Source organism: Pinus tabuliformis, chromosome 3_1 (assembly GCF_031772625.1).
Source record: "Pinus tabuliformis cultivar Carrire ecotype Pingquan chromosome 3_1, CPIR1, whole genome shotgun sequence".
Classification (NCBI taxonomy): Eukaryota; Viridiplantae; Streptophyta; class Pinopsida; order Pinales; family Pinaceae; genus Pinus; species Pinus tabuliformis.
Window position 1 is genome coordinate 529448340 of NC_142301.1, and position 19099 is coordinate 529467438.

A 19099-nucleotide genomic window follows, 5' to 3' on the forward strand; every position below is an offset into this window, starting at 1 on the left:
TACTCCTGGACTAATAACAACCATCTGCAAATTCTCCCCCCCAACACAGGCTTATTGACCAGGTATTTTAATGCGGAATGATCCGTATACATCTTAAAATGGCTACCCTTCAAATAGTGTCTAAATTTCTCGAGCGTGTATCCCATGGCTAACCCCTTGCGCTCAATGGTGGAATAGTTCTTCTCCGCCATGGATAACCTTTTGCTTGTGAATGCTATAGCATGGTCCAAGTCTCCTCCACTAGCCTGTGTCAGTACTACTCCCAGTTCTATAAATGATGCGTCAACATGTACATGAAACTCCTTCTTCCAATCTGGGAAGACTAGAATTGGTGCGGTGACCATATTTTCTTTCAATACATCCAATAGTTTATTATAGTCCTCGTTCCAGCAGAAGATGACATCTTTTTTCAACAAGTTCTCCATAGGCACGATGATCTAGGCATAGCCTATGATTAACTTTTTGTAATATCCATTATGTACTAGGGTAGCGCGCAGCTGTTTCACACTCCTCAACACTTCTAAGTTAAGTATCACCGTGATCTTCGCAAGATCTACTATTAGTCTGTGTCTACAAACCACATGACCCAGCAGGGTCCCAAAAGGAACACAAAACATGCATTTCTTTATATTGAGCATGATCTAGTATCTTCGATAGGTATCTAGCATTAGGTGCAAACTTGCCACATGGCGTTTCACCAGATGAAACACAGTCCAGTCATCAAAGTCCACTTCCAAGAACTTATGAATAAATTCCTTGAACGTCACAACGACTACGCGCGAGAAAATTGCAGGTGCATTCTTCAATCCAAAAGGCATTACAGAGTACTGAAAACACCCTCACTCAGTCGTGAAGGTCGTCTTGCTCTTATCTTCTGGCGTGATTTTGATCTTGTGGTACCCACAGAACCCATCAGTGAAGGAATATGCCTCCTGGTCACCTACATTTTCCAACACTTCACAGTGAATGAAGTCAAGAAAGGATCATGTACACAAGCATCATTCAACTTCCTGAGATCCATGCTTATCCTTATTTCATCCTTCTTCTTTTCCTGTACCACCATTGGGATTACCCAATTAGATTCTTCTACGGACTCAATGATGCCTACCATGAGCATCTTGTCTAGCTCTAAGGGGACCTTCTCCTTATACTTTGGATTGAGACGGTAAGGCCTTTTCTGTACTGGTTTTGCATCGGATTTCAATGTGATTTTCATAACACCCAGGTCTCCAATTATCCCTTTTAGGTTCATGAACTTGGTAGGGAATAAATCCTGGTATTCGCAAAGCAATTTGGCAACCTTATCCACAGTCGTGTCATCCCAGTAATCTCCAGTCTTCGTGAATTTTGGCTCTGCCTCCGTACCAATATTTACCTAATTCGTTTTCAGTGGCGTAGTTATATCAAGATTCTCAATCTATGGTCCTTCAACCTCGCAGTGACCTTCTGTTTGAAGGATGTTAATATTTCGCGGATCCTCATCTTCCTCTTCAGCGGTTATGTTATAGGATTCCAGCACATGACTCAACTGAGTAGTCGAATCGGGTTGAATCAGGTCCAAAGTATCCTGCGGTATCCTAAAGATTGTTTCTTTCACTTCTTGTAGTGCCTCATCATTGCAGTCAAACTCATCTTCAAAGCTGAATTTCATTATGAATCCTTCACGCAGAATACCCCATTAACCTATACCATGGCAGAGCTCTACTTCTAAGTACTAGTCCATCCGGATGACATCCATGGTGTGACAAAACATGTGCACCCATTCAGGTTGGGTCTCACTCCATAAGCCTCATCCCATTTGGCCAAGTGTGCACGAGGATCATCCTTCCCATCATACTTGTCTGTCATTCGTACCTTTGGCTTCCCAAAGCATGTTCTCATCATCTTCCTACATTCGCACCAATCATCAAAGCTACCCTTGTGCGTACCCCACCATCTTGTGGGCATAGCGATCAGTGCCCAGTCCAAAGCCTGGAAGCACTACTTTTCTGGTACCTCCCTCTCAAATGTGTCCAAAAATATATCTACATCATTCAAGCCATCATAAGTGGGAAGATTTCTTACCTCTCACGACACACAGTGTAACGACCGGGTCATCATGTTACAACTCAGTGTGGTTACTTCATGTAACTGATTATGCTAGTGCTCTAATTCCTCATCATAGTCTGAGGTGCAGGAACTCTCACGATCGCATGTAATTCATCCATCCACTGTGGGATTCACCCAATCTTGGTCTTGTGCTATTATCTTATAGATACAGTCCAAATCATCATCACTCTCAGAGTCGCGGACTGGTTCAGTATAGCGCAATCCTTAATGTTATCGGGAAATCTAGTGTACACTCGGAGCTGCTAGTCCCACTAAGACAGGTAGCTATCTTAGAAACAAACACATTAAAACTACTTTTGTTTTCCTTTACGAGAAATAGATAAGAGGGGAAAAAAGGTACCAACCTCATTCTTGCGCTTGGTTCCTCGTTTGATTCCTCTCCCTTCTGACAGATCTTTGCCGCTTGCTTCCTTGCTTCAGAGAGTACCTGTAAAGTCAAAGCAGCATAACACTATCAAAGAATAGAGATCTACAATCATAAACAATATAGGACTAGATATATATTGACCACACAAATGCATCTATCATTAGACATACAAGAATGTGGAGGAAAACTTGAATAGCTTCATTAATAGAAAGAATAGCAAAGAGGATTACAACCAATTGTTCTGACCCAGCGTCATCCTCTCAGCATGAAAGCCCTTCTTCACCTCATGAAAAGCTTAGATCACCCAACACCATGATGTTTCACCAAGAAAACAACAGCACTTCCTTACAAAATACAAGATTCCAGCCCCTGGATCTCTATGATGAGGGATCGATATATAGATGTTTGCAGGGGGGTGAGTCAGCTGCTAGGTTTTTGATTAGTGTCCTCTCTCTGATAGTTCTTGGTTCCACTTGGAGATTCATTATCTCTTACTCATCCTTGGGAAAATTCAGAGAGGCAAGTGTCATAGGAGAAGTTTCTGGAAGATTCCATGATCATCCACCTTGCAAATTGTCTCTGCCATTTGTCTACTCTCGCTCATCGCACCCTACAGAAGGGCTATCCAATATGCATCACACCTTTTACAATGGGCAGGTGGGATGCATCGCACCCTTATCAATGGGCAGTCTGTATGGTCCTGTTTTGACTAGTTCTGAGTAGTTTCCCATGGAGAACTTCTGGGAGATGATGTAATCAGCTGACCTTGCTCCTTTAGGGTGTGAAGCAACACTTTTAGGGACTTAGAAGCTCTTGGTTTATGCACATGTATGATTGGGGTTGTAGTGCCCAAAAATGTCTATAACAGTTGCCCCCTAAAGCATGAGGTCGTTAATCTTTTGATGTCAGGTGAAATGCATTATCATGAGGATCCGAGGTTTTTTCGAGCTGGAAGGCGACCTGTAATAAGATACAATACAATACATTATCTTCATAATATTTTCATGATCTAGCTGAGGCGGGCATTCCCATGCTCAACTTTATAAATTCATTTTCATGTACATAGGATAGACAATCGTCTATGTAGCAGACTGATGATTCGAACGGAGTCATCATCCTTTGATTTGGATGATCATCTGTTCGGCAATGATGTACATTTGATGTCTTTATTTCCCTGAATATATCGTAGCCCGGATGCATGAAACTAGATCCGGGGTCTTCAAAACTCATCCAATCTTCGCCCGAAGTACAAGTCGATCCATGTGAAAATGTTCTGGAGTCGAACATGGAAAGACATCGTCTGATTACCAGCCAATGATGTAAGCTGTTAACAGGTGTGAGAGGAATCATCGATAATGATGATGACCCTCAAGGTACGACAGTACAATTCACATGGTGTGAAAAAGGGACTTGGCGTCGAACACCACGTAAAATCTTTCAGTCGAAGGCCATTGATGTAAACCTGTCGCCGGAAGTGAGAAACTTGCCATTGAGGCATGCAAGCTTCAAAGTACTGAAAGGGTTGTTCCTAGGCCGACTTCCTGGATAATGAGCTGATGTCGACAAGAAGAGACCCACCGTAGGAGGGCCTTAATGAATCCCACATCTACGACACGAAACGAAGCAAATGATTTTGTGGAGGTGAAAACGATCTGATGATACAAGGTTTAGGGTGGCGGTCATGAAAGAATGGATCGTGAACGTATTGCAGCGGATGAGACACGGGTGAATTCTCTGAGCGACTTCTTTTGAACATATCGGCAACACTAAAATGGATTGGTAGCGTTAACCCCAAAAGTGGATGGCATGATGGACCAATGGTAATATGACCGGTGAACAGAATAACCCAACTCGACTCAGTCATGGAGTGAAAGTGTCATGTTCAAGAGCGACTTGCTACCAATAAAGTTTCTTCAAGTTTTCTTCCCAATTTTCCCCAGTCATTGCTGACCAGTACCTCTTTATTTTTATCAAGCTTGAGGAGGATAACATATGCTTTTTCTATAATTCGCCCTTCGGGAAAACCCATCGCTATGTTTTAACGAGCCTAGCGATAGTGAAACTCGTTCTTGTCTATATGACAAGTTTGTCGCTATTGGTTTTAACGAGTTTAACAACAATGATAACTCGGTCCTTTTTCAATTTTAGAGAGTCTGAAAAAGGGACGGAAAGGAAACTCCAATAATCCTTTTTCGTCATATAATCCCTTAAGTCCGAAAAAGTATTAAATAATACGAAAGGGATGAATTTTCAATAGTTTTAACAAGCCGAACAAGACAAGCGCTCGATCTTTTTGTGTAATAATCCCTCGGGTCCAAAAAGATTAAAATCTAGAGGAGGGATAGCACTTCCGGTAGCTTTAACGAGCTGGAGAGGCCAATCACTCGGCAATCTTTTCATATTTTACGAGTCAGATGAAAAGAGCTTAAAGGAGACTCGTTTTTTGAGGAATGAGTGATGATTTCAGGTAGCAGCTGATTCCAGGTAAGGTTTGGAATTTTCCAATCACGGCAGTGTCACAAGGATGGCTAACAAGATCACTCGTCGTAGATGTTCCTCAAAAAGGGTAAACAATCAAATGGAGGCATATGATTGGCTAAAAACAGAGTGGAGGTGATGATGAGAACACGACCAAGGCTCAAAAGCTGATGATAATGCATTCACAATGGTTATTTACTGGAGATCTGTTAATTTTTTAATGAGCTTAAACTATAGGGGAAACATTTGCTCATTGCTTAGGTTTAATTTTTAACGAGCTTGAACTTCACAAAAAACTGCTCGTGGCTAGGTTTATTTTTTAACGAGCTTGAACTTTGCAGAAACATTGCTCGTGATAAGTTTGCATGCCCCCATCATAATAATGGAAATTGAGGTGCATGCCCCCCAAGCTTCATTACATTCATTGTGATGGTTGGAATGAAGGTTTACCTTCAAGATCTTTGAAATACTCGACTTGGATTTTACAAAATCGTAATCAAACAATCGATTTGGAAAGGGAGTTGTTTCATTTTTTAATGAGGTTGACACAAGATAGGAACTGTCCTCAGACTCCACCGTATTTACAATATTTGATAGAAAATCAAAAACTGAAGGATGATTAAGGTTGCTGGAATAATCTTTGTGGTAATCCGGAAGATGGGAGCGATGGTGGTAATCTTCCCATGGTGACTCTCCTATCATCATTGATTGAATGATTCCTTCATCTGTAGAATGTACATGCGACCAAGGATCTGAAAAGGTGCCATATTCCTTAGACCTATCTATCCAAACACTCGATGAGCATTGATTTGGGTTTGCCCCCCGGGCCAAGAAAATTGATTGCTACAATATTTCTAAAATGGCGTTGATCCATGCTGACAAAATGTTCGGGAAGCTTCTGAATCTTTTAGATATAGAAGGTTTCATACTGCAGGTTTCCACTGTGGCCACTTCCACCAGATTACTCGGAGGCGGTAGGGCAAAAGTACCCATTAAGGTAGGGTCTTTTAGGAGGCCTACTCCAACATTTTGAAGCGATTGAGAGCTTCCATGGATCATTCGAATGCTTCCCGTAACTTGTGAACTGTTGGGGAGGAAGGTTTGTTGGTCAACGATAGTAATTCCTCCTTGGAAAGGAAATGTAATCTTTCTGAAATATGTTGACACAACAATGGCCATGGCATAAATCCATGGCCTTCCCAGTAGGATGTTGTAATCGAGGTTTCCATCGATAACTTCAACATCAATTTCTACTGTTTTTCCCCCCAGTTCAACTTGCAAGTTACTTAAAATCCCGTATGGAGTGTATGATCGTCCATCAAATGCTTTTAACGTCGTTGACGATCGCGACAAGGGTGGTGAGCCTAAATTTTTCAAGAAACTCATTGACATAATACATGTAGATGCCCCCTCATCAATAATTGTTTGATGAACAGTTTTGTTGAGGGCTTTCACTTGAATGAGGAAAGCGAGTTGAGCTGGTAACTAAGGATCATATCCTTTGTGATTAAAGGACACAAGATTGGAATCCGTTGGGTCAATCCCACCTATTGCTGATAATAAAGCCTGTTTTTTGGAGGGGAAATTTTGCAGTACCTCAAGTGTCGACATAGTGGATAGCGATTGGGCCAGATCCTCCACTATATTATAATGCTGTGCTACTCTGGCACGAGGATTAAACATTGACTTGTGTACTACTCCCTTTGGTGGATTTATTGTTAGCTCTGGAGTGATGGGTGGCACAACTTCAGTCGAAGTTGTTGTCGAACTACTAGGTTGATCATTATCCTTGTTGTTCGACATCTGTGGATTCCCGTAATCTTTATTTCTTGTCGATATCAAAGCATCATTTTATTGCTTCAAAACAGATAACATTAGCACTTGGGACGGGGAAGCATTGTCATTAGCAACCAGATTAGTTCTTGGGTTTGGAAACGGATCAGTCAACACTACTGAGGTTTTTGGATTCTTAAATAATTTCTTAACTTCAGCTTTATATGGACAATCTCTTGTCTGATGATCCTCATCGCATATCAGGCGTGGCTGAGTAGGTTTTCTTTGCCCAGAAGGGTTTTCAGAAGATTTTTCAGGAGACGAATCATCCTATTTTTTCTTTTTGCTCTTCCCTTTCTTCTTGCCTCCTAGTTTCTTCAGTTCTTTGCCTTTGTCATTTGACACAGCATTAACCTCCCAGGCTAGAAGTTCTTCACTTGCATTTTGACCAGAAATCTTACGGGCTTTTTTAGATGTAGCCTTTCTCGATTTCGTGCTTGTCGTACCAATCACACCATCGCCAGCATGAGAGCCTTTGTTTGATTTAGGAGGAGGAGGAACGGAAAATTCCGGTCTGGGAGCGTCGGGGATTTTATCGTAGAGCGTGCCAGACTGAGTATAAATCAAGTCTAGATATTGCGCACGAGCAATGACTTGCTCTTTAGTGATGACTCCTCCCTTTGCCACATCTTTTGTAATAGAAGGTAATAATGACTTAATAAACCATTCAGCTAACAACTGATTAGGAACATATGTTTTTACCATTCTACAATGATGTCGCCACTCATGAATATGATCGGATATGTGAGTGGTGGTCATTTGTTTGAAATTGGTAAGAAGTTCTGTTCCCGTTTCGTACCTTATGGGTAACTGAAAATGGGTTAAAAAGGTTGTGGCTAGGGTGCTGAAGTTATCAAATGAAGCTTTAGGAAATTCGATATACCATTTTGCTACTGGAACAGTTAACGTTCTCTGAAAAAGGCGAAGCCTGATCGAATCATCGTTGAGAGTGTTGGATGAACACCACAGATGAAAGGTCATCACGTGATTTGACGGGTCTTCACCCGGATTTCCATTAAATTTAGGAATATCTGACAGAATTTTATGTGGAATCGCTGGCCACCAAGGGGCATAAGCAATTGGATCATTCGTTAGCCGATTTAGATCTGGTAACTCTAAAGTCGCCACGAAGGGCAACTGTTGATTCAGGTTCGGCGAAGCATACCCGGGATAAGATGGGATTGCCTGAGCAGTTGGTCTTTGCATACTAGCATAATGCATCTGATGCTGGTAACTTTCGTAAGGTTGATGGGCATAACCATTATGATATGATTGATGTTGACCGTTTTGAATATACGGCAGCCCATTACTTGCAAAGATTTGATGCTCAGATCCTTGGTAAGCTTGTTGGAATTGCGGTTGTTGATATTGCACCAGCCATGGTTGTGAAGCCATGTGCTGCTGTCCAATACTGGCTGTTTGAACAAGATGAGGGGTAATAGTACCTGTTTGGGCCTGGGTCATTCCACTAGCTGGCGATTGTGGTTGAGTCGTAGGGATAAGAGGTTGTTGCATTACGACCTAAGAAACCTGAGGTTGGCATACAACAGGAAACGCTTGTACTTGTGACACTGTTACAATAGCTGGCGTAGTTGGTATATTTGACATAGGTAAACTTTGTTGCATTGAGTATACAACTCTTGGTTGTTGAGGCAGTATTGGCACCCAACCACTAGATGTAATTCCAGCATAACCTGAATTCTATTGTGAACTCTCGTATGGTTGTTCTCCCAGAGGAGATAATGAAAGGGTATACTGCCCTCCATACGGCGGTAATCCAGTGCTCAAAGGAATGATTTGCCTTTGGGGACCGGATTGCACAAATTGAAACTGCGAAGGATCAATTTTCTGAGACTCAACATAAGAGATTCCAGATATTATTCCGGACGAACAAACGGGAACAAACCATACTGTCGAAATAGCACCTGAACGGACTCCATCTAGCGATGGAGAGCTAGTTGGGACAAATGGTATGCTGACGAACATTGTCAGTATAGCAGCAGGAAGTTCTGCTGCTGCCGTGTTAGATGACATAGTCCTAGATGTCGATGGCTGTTCAGACATATTTAGTCTATCCAAAAGATTCCTTAGCGACTCTTCAAGAACTTCCGATGATTGGAGACTAACTTCTGATGAAGAAGGATATAGGGTGATCCCAACTCCAAATTGCGAAGGAGCGGTAGATGGAGGATCGTCCACAATCTCTTCTATGGTAATCAATCCAGGTGGAAGAGGTAGACCGTCAGGTCCATAAAATATTTCTGGTGCCAAAGAAGGTATAGGTTCTGTAGCGACAGATGTCTGGGGAGTAACACCTTCCGAACCAGCTGTAGATGTAGCCGGTTCAGGAATAGAAGTGTTTACCATCACACTAGGATCAGTTGTAATGTCCTTTTGTGGCTGCAGAATTTCTTCTGTAGAGGCAGGGATGCCAGAAATGTTTGGAGTAACCGGAGTCTCTGAGGATGTTGGAGTACTTGATCCAACCAAACCAGGGGACTTCGATCCAGTTAAATGAGTTCGCTTTGTCCGGAACAATTTCGTTTCCAGAGTCAAAGACGGTTGACTCGTAAGCCTCCGTGAACGACGGGGTTTTGATTGACTTTCTTCCATGATTGCGGATTACTTGACCAACTCAAAATAAGGGGAAAAATGATTCCGAATTAAATGAATTTTAGACGCTTTGACACAACTTGTTTTTTCAATTTTTAAGAGTCGAGAAAAAACAAAATATGACTCTAGTTGCCTTCAATTTTTAATGAGCCTGAAGTGACAAGTTCTCAGATGGAACTTTTCCTTTAAGGAGTTTGAAAACGAACGAAAGGGACTACTCTGGAAATCTAGATAGAGGGATTACCAAACCAATCGCAAAACTGCAGAATACTTTTTACGGTACGGTAGTCAATCTTCCCGAATGCTGTGTTCAGTGCATTGCGATCGATAGGGCGACAGACATAGCTTCCTAATGATAAAGGATATAGCCTATTGTGGTCTCCCAATATATACTCTATGGTACGTGGGAGCACAAGTCCATACTGGCACTTGTCGTCTCAAAGTGGAGGAATCACCCAACCAGCAATGAAAGCAACAATTACTAGGCTTTACTACGCCAGAATACATCTCTAGCCTAGACTTCTAAATGTTGTGCGTTAGGTTCCAAAGCATTTTTATGTTCATTGAATTTATTTTACAGTTGATCTTGCTTAAGAAATTTTCCTTTTAGGTTCACTGCGAGATGTAGATATACAATTCCTAAAATGCAATCTAAGATGATAAACAATCGTTTAATCTTCTTTTTGCAATGAAAATCCTAGCTACTAAGGAAAGAGAAATGAGGTTCTTTCAACATAGAGCAGAGAGCACACACTATATGCACTGTCCTAAATCAAACCAACAAGCAGTCTAAATGCAAATCCACATGCATGTATTTGTTCTTCGCTTTCTTAATGTGTGAATCACAAAAAGAATGCTGAGCACAAATCTGAATTATCTTTTCAAAGCGACAATACTAACAAATTTCTCTTCAAAACGAAAGGAAGATAATGACGAAACTTTGCAATTTTGAATTGAAAAATTGTTTTTTACACTTGAAAAACTACTAATCCAAATCAAATAGAAGAGTAACAGTATAATCGACTATCAAGAACAATAGGATTCTCTTCTTGGACTGAAAATGAAACTTGCGACACATTCAAATCAAGAAACGACAGTTCAATTACGCTACTTCTTTGTAAAAGAGAACTGAAAATGGCGCACAATACATAAAAACATTCACAGTTCTTTGCACGATGGAGGTGGAATAATGAAAGGAAGGGGGTTTCCACAGTGGTATACTGAACACAGACAGCAAAACTCCTGAATAGAGCTGAAGAGAGTGAAGAAAAACCAAAGTCTGAAGGAAAAATTAGCCTTTTCTAATCATCGCACCTGTTACATAGGGAATACAGTATGCATCCCACTTACTGCACACGGGAGATGTGATGCATATTGATTTCCTTGAAGAGAGGGTGCGATGGTACCAAGACGAGACTTCACTTGGCTTTTGATCACAGTTTGTAGCTCAGTTCAGGGATTTAGGCCGAGCAAGTGATAATTAGTGAATATAAATCACAAGGGCTGATCTAATGAGGTTACTAGAGCCACCACGAGGGCAATTAGGATGTTTTCAAATTGATTGTTCAGTTTATAAAAAAAAACTAGAGATAGACTGAAGCAGCATTGATCTACTTTGCACTTGCATAGCAAATGCAATTCGAAGGATAGCTGGCTTGACTTCAGGCTTCATCTGTAAGTTTATAAAACAAACAAATATAGACAAGAAAACAAGCTATTCGCTCCCCAGTGGAGTTGCCATTTTGTTATCGGGAAATCTAGTTTCCACTCGGAGCTGCTAGTCCCACTAAGACGGGTAGCTATCTTAGAAACAAACACATTAAAACTACTTTCATTTTCCTTTACGAGAAATAGATAATAGGGGAACAAAGGTACCAACCTCAGTCTTGCGCTTGGTTCCTCGTTTGATTCCTCTCCCTTCTGACAGATCTTTGCCGCTTGCTTCCTTGCTTCAGAGAGTACCTGTAAAGTCAAAGCAGCATAACAGTATCGAAGAACAGAGATCTACAATCATAAACAATATAGGACTAGATATATATTGACCACACAAATGCATCTATCATCAGACATACAAGAATGTGGAGGAAAACTTGAATAGCTTCATTAATAGAAAGAATAGCAAAGAGGATTACAACCAATTGTTCTGACCTAGCGTCATCCTCTCAGCATGAAAGCCATTCTTCACCTCATGAAAAGCTTAGATCACCCAACACTATGATGTTTCACCAAGAAACCAATAGTACTTCCTTACAAAATACAAGATTCCAGCCCCTAGATCTCTATGATGAGGGATCCATATATAGATGTTTGCAAGGGGGTGAGTCAGCTGCTGGGTTTTTTATTAGTGTCTTCTCTCTGATAGTTCTTGGTTCCACTTGGAGATTCATGATCTCTTACTCATCCCTGGGCGAATTCAGAGAGGCAAGTGTCATAGGAGAGGTTTTGGGATGATTCCATGATCATCCACCTTGCAAATTGTCTCTCCCATTTGTCTACTCTCACTCATCGCACCCTACATAAGGGCTATCCAATATGCATCGCACCTTTTACATTGGGCAGGTGGGATGCATCATACCCTTAGCAATGGGCAGTCTGTATGGTCCAGTTTTGACCAATTTTGAGCAGTTTCCCATGGAGAACTTCTGGGAGATGATGTAATCAGCTGACCTTGCTCCTTTAGGGTGTGAAAGAACACTTTTAGGGACTTAGAAGCCCTTAGTTTATGGACATGTATGATTGGGGTTGCAGTGCCCAAAAATGTCTATAACACTTAAGCAGGATCTAGCGGTACTATTACGTGCAGCGATTTCTTCTCAAATATCATCTTTCGCTTCTTTAGGTTGATTACCCCGTTCATATCGGTAGCCCAATCAATGACAAGGAGCGCAGGGTAGAGGTTGTTGTCATCCATAATTTCTATTACTTCAAAGTGAGCTAATGTGCTCGTGCCTTCAATATCTACAATCACCCCTTGCAGCTGCCCCATGGGGATGATCTTCTACTGATTGGCCATTCTCAACTGAATCGGAGACCACTGCAATGCGGGTCTTCCCATCTGCTCCCATGTCTGCTTCAGTAGGACATTCGCGTCTGACCTGTTGTGGTCACCAACAACCCCCCCTCTTTGTTTGATATTAGCCATAAACATCAAGCAAAGCGGGGACCCTGAACAAAAAATCCAAAAAATATTTTGTTAAAATTTTTGTGTTTTTCTCCCTAAGGCTTAAATCGCATCGCAAGGAAAGACTGAAGCATCCCCCAAGCGCGAAAATAAAAACTGCAAGAGAGCGACGTGAAGTTCATCGCGTCGCATGCATTCCAAGCGCTCTTAAAAAGAAGATCTTCAAGAAATGTCGATCGCCAATATGCGACATCCCACATCGCAAACGCCGCACTAAGAAGCATAAACCATTGAATGAAATCTGCGATCTGCGATCTGTGATGTCAGCGATCTAGGATCTGTGATATCAGTGAACCGCGACCAGCGATCAGCGATCTGCGATCTGCGATATGAAAAGACTCATCGCAAGAATTCTCCGACATACACGATAGGCCCAAGATTAAGCGCGCGCCTTAAAGGAAATTAATGACCGCATGCTTGAGTATCCAGAAATGATTGCATCGCATTTTCCGAAGAGTCAAGTCATGATGAATGTCAGGATTATGCATTCATTAGAATTTAATGCTTTCATGTCAATCATTTCGTTTCCCTTCTTCTTTGCGTAGACTGCAAGACACACAACTAATATAAATCTATATGCAGGAAACATCTAAGGAAAAGGGGAAAAGCGCCAATCAGATAACAGAGAGAAGATGCCTCCGCAAATGGATGCCGCATGCAGCAGGACCGCGAATTCCAGACTATCAGCCAACCGGCATTGATGAAATTAGACTATCCAAGATGAAGAGTCAAAGGCACACAAAAGCAGCATGTTTGCAAAAGATCCTGAAGCTCAGACTTGGTAAAGCAGAGAAAGAAGCGCGAGAGAAGGAGGATGCTCCAGAAAAACCTGGAACAAAGAACGGAAGATATTCTCGACACAGGGAATTGTCCACACAGCACGACTCCTAACTCACTCAGTCATTCGCACGGCCCGAAACCAAAATAGCAACAGAAAAATCAGTTCGAGAAGAACCTGGGTTGTGCTAAGTATATACGCAGCGAATACACCCAGCTAGAGAAAGATTTTCGAAAATATCTTCTGGTCTATCAGAAGGAGGTGCCAGCTCTTGTTATTTCCACTTTATCTCCCGAGCGAAAGAAGAAGGCAGCCAACCAACTCCTCCCAGACAAATGTTGCACTGTTTACAGCACTAAGGAGAATATACAGAAATGGTCAGAAATTAGATTTAAGTTTTAGAAATAAATTTGCTTTTAGTAAAGGGCGGTGATTTGAAGCCGTTTCCCTAAATTTGTGTAATTAAGATTAATTAGTTAGTAGTATTTAACCCTTCTCATGGCATTTGGAGAAGGGTCCGGAAATCTGTCAAAAAACGTGTCCTCAGAACATGCACTTCTGCACCCTCGGAGGAGGTTTTTGATGAATGGATGGATCGAGATTTATTTATGTTTGCATTTTAATGTCTGTTACTGATGTTGCACTTCTGTACTCTTAGCAGATATTAGAACAAGTAGAAATAAATCATTATTGCTTGAAGTTTATTAGTGAAGTCAGTCATAAATGGTACTTTTATCTCGTGACTAAATTCTGCTAGTATTCCTAAAGTGATATGCAGCTCAGTTCTTTATATGTTACTGTATGAATGTGTGTATTACCATTTGGCACTTCTGTACGGTGGAGTCATTTATTTATGCTTGACATATGAATAACTAATTATGCGATATGTTGTTCACAACTGTTCTGCCTAACTTCTTATGCAGAGTAGTTTATCCTTATTGATTTATATTCTGATAATAGCTGAATGATCTTTATTACCAGCTGTTGTTTGAAATATTTCTAGATCGCATAACAAAAGAAAACACCCCGGGTTAGCGTAGATTAGATGTATTGTTTTTCTTCATTAGATTACATTAGTATAGAGTTAGTTTAGCAGTTAGAATTAAGACTAGCTTAGAAAAACCTTTAAATCAATATCATCAAACTCTACACACACACGCACACCCTTCACATTGGGAAACTGGTCCCATTACCCCCAGTCGGACCCGCTACTCCAAACGGGAAAGGAGCCTCCAACCAGGTTCCGGACCGGGTGGGTATCCCCCTTGTTGTCGACCTGATTTCGGGGCCCTCAACATTTCTGGCGCTAGAAGGAGGGCTCGAGCTATGAATGGCACATAATTCAAAATCCAAATACCATTCTGAGAGCAAATCACCCTCACCAACTTTCCCGACTTCTCCGGTACGATTAAACTCGGAACTAGAGGTCGCTCGGGCATCCACCGCTGCTACACACCCTCATACATCAAACCAACTTATCATTGATCCCCCTGAAATTCAAACTTTGATCCGCAAACTCCAGGGATTCTCTATTTTTAATCAGAGGTCTGATAAATCTAAAGTTAGCGTGACTTCGCAGTACAATCCTGCTCATCCCCTGACCAGATTGAAGAGTGAAAGGTTTGGCATCCAGCCAACTGAAATTCCTCTCCCCACTAGGAAAAGAGCAAGGAAAACACTTCCAGAGTCTGACAGAGAGACTCTTTCGTCCACTTCATCCATTTCAACTCCCTCTCCACGAAGTCAACCACCCACATCTTCACCTCAAATCACCCATCCATCTTCCACAACCCTTCCTCCGCAATCATCGAAGATCATAATATCTCCATCTTCTCAACATCAGAGATCATCTTCTGCACTTTTGTTAACTAGCAGCTCAGCGATGGCCTAGTCTCCATGGAACAATCCTGGGGTGGTTTTAATGCCTCCACCCCTAAGTCCAATACCCGCCCATCCTGAGAAATGGCTACCGAAGTTCAATCTAGAAACAGGAATGCTAGCTGAAGAACATATCAATAATTTCATGCTTTCTGTTAATCTCAACGGAGTTACCAACGAAGATTTCGTGGTCCGACTTTTTCCCTATACAATGCAAGGGACAGCCAGGTCATGGTATTTTTCGCTGCCCTCCGGATCTATCACGAGCTGGGACATTTTTCAAAATCAATTTCTTACAAAGTTCGGTGATGATAGATCGACAGCGACACTGATCAACGATTTATCCAATCTTAAAGCTGAGGCTAGGGAACCCATTAAAGATTTTAACTTACGGTTCAACAAGATCCTCAACAAAATCCCCGCTGCTTCCCAACCCAGCGAGGAAGTGAGATGTGAATGGTACATCACGGCCTTACCTTCAAACTTGGCCATCTACGTAGATAGGGCAAGCAAGACAACCTTAGTTGAAAATTTGACTGAGGCGTTAGCAGTTGAAAAACGCGTAGTAGCCCTAGAAAAGAGATCTGCAATCGAAGAATGTAAATCTAAGAAAATCTCTTTCAAAGAAGACACCAAGAAGAAGCAAACGAAAGATCCTTTCGATATGGAAGGATTACAAAAGGTGTTAAAGGCCATGTCTAATGAGATGATTGACATAAGAAAACAAGTAGCAGAATCGTCCCCAAGAAAGCCTTTTAGGAATTTTAAAAGAAATCCTCCCATGGAGACGAAGCCACCCAATGTGGTCTCAAACGTTGAATCTAAAGAAGAAGAAGAAGAGAGCACCATCGAAACACAGACCGACGATGAAGAAGTGGTGGAACTACAAGGAATGTGGGATTTCATCCTCCCACAAGAAGAAGATCAAGAAGCATTTCCGGTTAGCACACGAAGCAAAAATCAACTTGATCCTCCCCAAACTACCCCGAAACAGAAGGGCACAAGCCCTGCAGCAAAAGAAAAAGTCGCAACAAAGAAAACAACTGCCAAAGCGACCCAATTTAGCCCAGTCCAATCAGATCAAACGCCTCCATCAAGAACACTGATAGTGTCGGATGAAATGGAGTATAACATCATCGATGACGTGAAAAATACTAGGGCTAATATCACTCTGTACGAGTTGAGCAAATTGAAACACCAACAGAAAATCATGATGAAAGAGTTACATGCCGTGCCTACTACACCTTTACCTATAGCTATAGCTTCCCACCATATAGGAAGACCTCCGGTCAACACGATCAATAAAATCGATCCGAATGACATCGCTTTGATTGGAGGAAGATCTAGATCTCATACTCCTCCTTTCCTCCTCACTTATGAAATCTTTAATAGAAACGTGCACAACTGCTTGGTTGACTCTGGTGCCTCAACCAATATTTTACCCAGGTCAATATGTGCCAAACTGAATGTTCAACCACAAAAATCCGCAGTGCGCATAGTTCAACTTGATCGATCGCAAGTCGAAGTGATAGGTGAACTTAACCAAGTGACCATAAGACTGTCGTCTAACCCCAAGGTATGCCAGGTTATCGACATTCTAGTGGCTGATATCCCTGAATTTTATGGTTTGATTCTTAGCAGGGACTGGTCCGAGAAACTCCACGGATACTTTTCAATCGACTGGTCGCACATGTGGTTACCCTCCAACAGGAAACCAAATCAAATAAAGGTTGAATGAGAGTTGCACCAAAAATACATAGTGACGGATTTGGAAGGAGAAAATGAAGCCATAACATACAACAGCAGCATCATAGGAAACTACTCAGTAGATTCTTTCCTTGGAAATTTCAATGCTCACATATCACCTTATTTGGAAAATTCAGTTTTGTCCCAAGTAGAAAACTTTTCCCAGACTGATGATTCAAAATGTGTTAGTTTCTTAGATAACCTTGTAAATACATCTTTATTTTGGAAATTATATTTTGATGGCTCTAAGTCCAACGAGGGAGTAGGAGCAGGATGCATTCTAATTAGCCCAGATGGAAATAAGACTATGCTTACATGCAGACTCAAGTTTGATTGCACGAACAACACAGCGGAATACGAGGTCTTGGTGCAAGGCCTATACAAAGCAATCGGATTGAACGTCAAGCATCTTCAAGTCTTTGGAGATTCTGAGATCGTCGTCAAACAGGTACGTAACGCCATACACTGCCTGTCAAGTCATTTGAAGCACTATCAATCTTTAGTGCAAGATCTCACTGCACATTTCATAGCATTCAATATTTCGTCAGTCCCGAGACTCCAAAATGCAAGTGCAGACCTGTTAGCTAACGTAGCCTCTAGACTCATTCCCTCCGAAGACTTTAGTCCAGATAGATTCTCGATAGAGTTAATTTTTAAACCGTCCATCCCTGACAACATCACCAACTGGAGGGTATTCAACGACGACCCAGACATCGTAAGTTTCCTCACCTCTGAAATATCCTACTCAAACCAGATAATTGACGAAGACTGTCATGATCACCAAATACAACAAAATAGCACTGATAATGCTATACCCAAATCGGTGGTCAAACTAGAAGACTTATATGACTTGAAAAGTCGGTTCAAAAGGTCAGCTAATGCCAAGCTCTACAGTTCAACTCTGAACTATGAATCAGTAAACCTAGGAACCGATGAGAAACCAATGAGAAGCCGCAAAACGTTAATCTAGGCCAAGGCCTAGCCCTCGAAGAAAAATCAGCATATATCCGTCTTCTACGACAGTACAAAAACGTTTTTGACTGCAATTACGACGAGCTGAAAACTTACAACACTTTTATCATTCAGCACACTATCCCTATGATTGACAACGAGAAACCTGTCCAACAGAAGCTCAGAAAAATCCACCCCAACTTGGAAAATCAGATAAAAACTGAGCTGAATAAGTTGTTGAGAGCCAGAATAATCTTCCCGGTCAGACATTCCAAATGGGTATCCAATATGGTACCTGTTAGGAAGAAAAACGGAGATATTAGAATCTGCATCGACTTCCGGAATCTCAACAAAGCCTGTCAGAAAGACAATTTTCCCCTCCCACCGATGGAGCAAATATTACAGGCAGTAGCAGGCTCAGAGTTAATGTCTTTCCTGGACGGATTTTCAGGATATAATCAAGTGCTAGTACACCCGGATGATCAGTTAAAAACCACCTTCCGAACCAAATGGGGTACCTACGCATATCGAAAGATGCCATTCGGTCTGATCAACGCCGGCGCTACTTTTCAGAGAGCCATGGACATTGCATTTAGAGGTTTAGTCAATAAATCGGTAGTGATTTACCTGGATGATATAACTGTGTACTCCAAGAACTGAAGTGACCATCTCAAAGATTTGAAGCAAATCTTTCAAAGATGTTTAAGGTATGGGATCTCGCTTAACCCGAAGAAATCTTTTTTCGCGTTGAGTGAAGGGAAATTGCTAGGATTCATAGTGTCCAAATCTGGGATTCACATTGAACCTGACAGAATCAAGGAAATTTCCGAGATACCCATGCCCCATAACAAAAAGACCATGCAATCTTTCCTAGGACAGATTAATTTTGTGAAAAGTTTTGTCCCAGATTTTTCACGTATTATTTCTCCTTTACAAAAAATGATAAAAAAGAATTCAAACTTTAAATGAGGTCTAGACGAGCACGAAGCATTCAACTTAATCAAACAAGCCATCATCAACGCTCCATCTTTATCAACCCCAAATTTTTCAGAACCTTTTGTCTTATACACGTTTGCCTCAGAGAATTCTTATGCTGCAATTTTGACTCAAGCGAATCAAGAAAAGGTAGAAACTCCAATCGCATTTTTTAGCTCAAACTTACAAG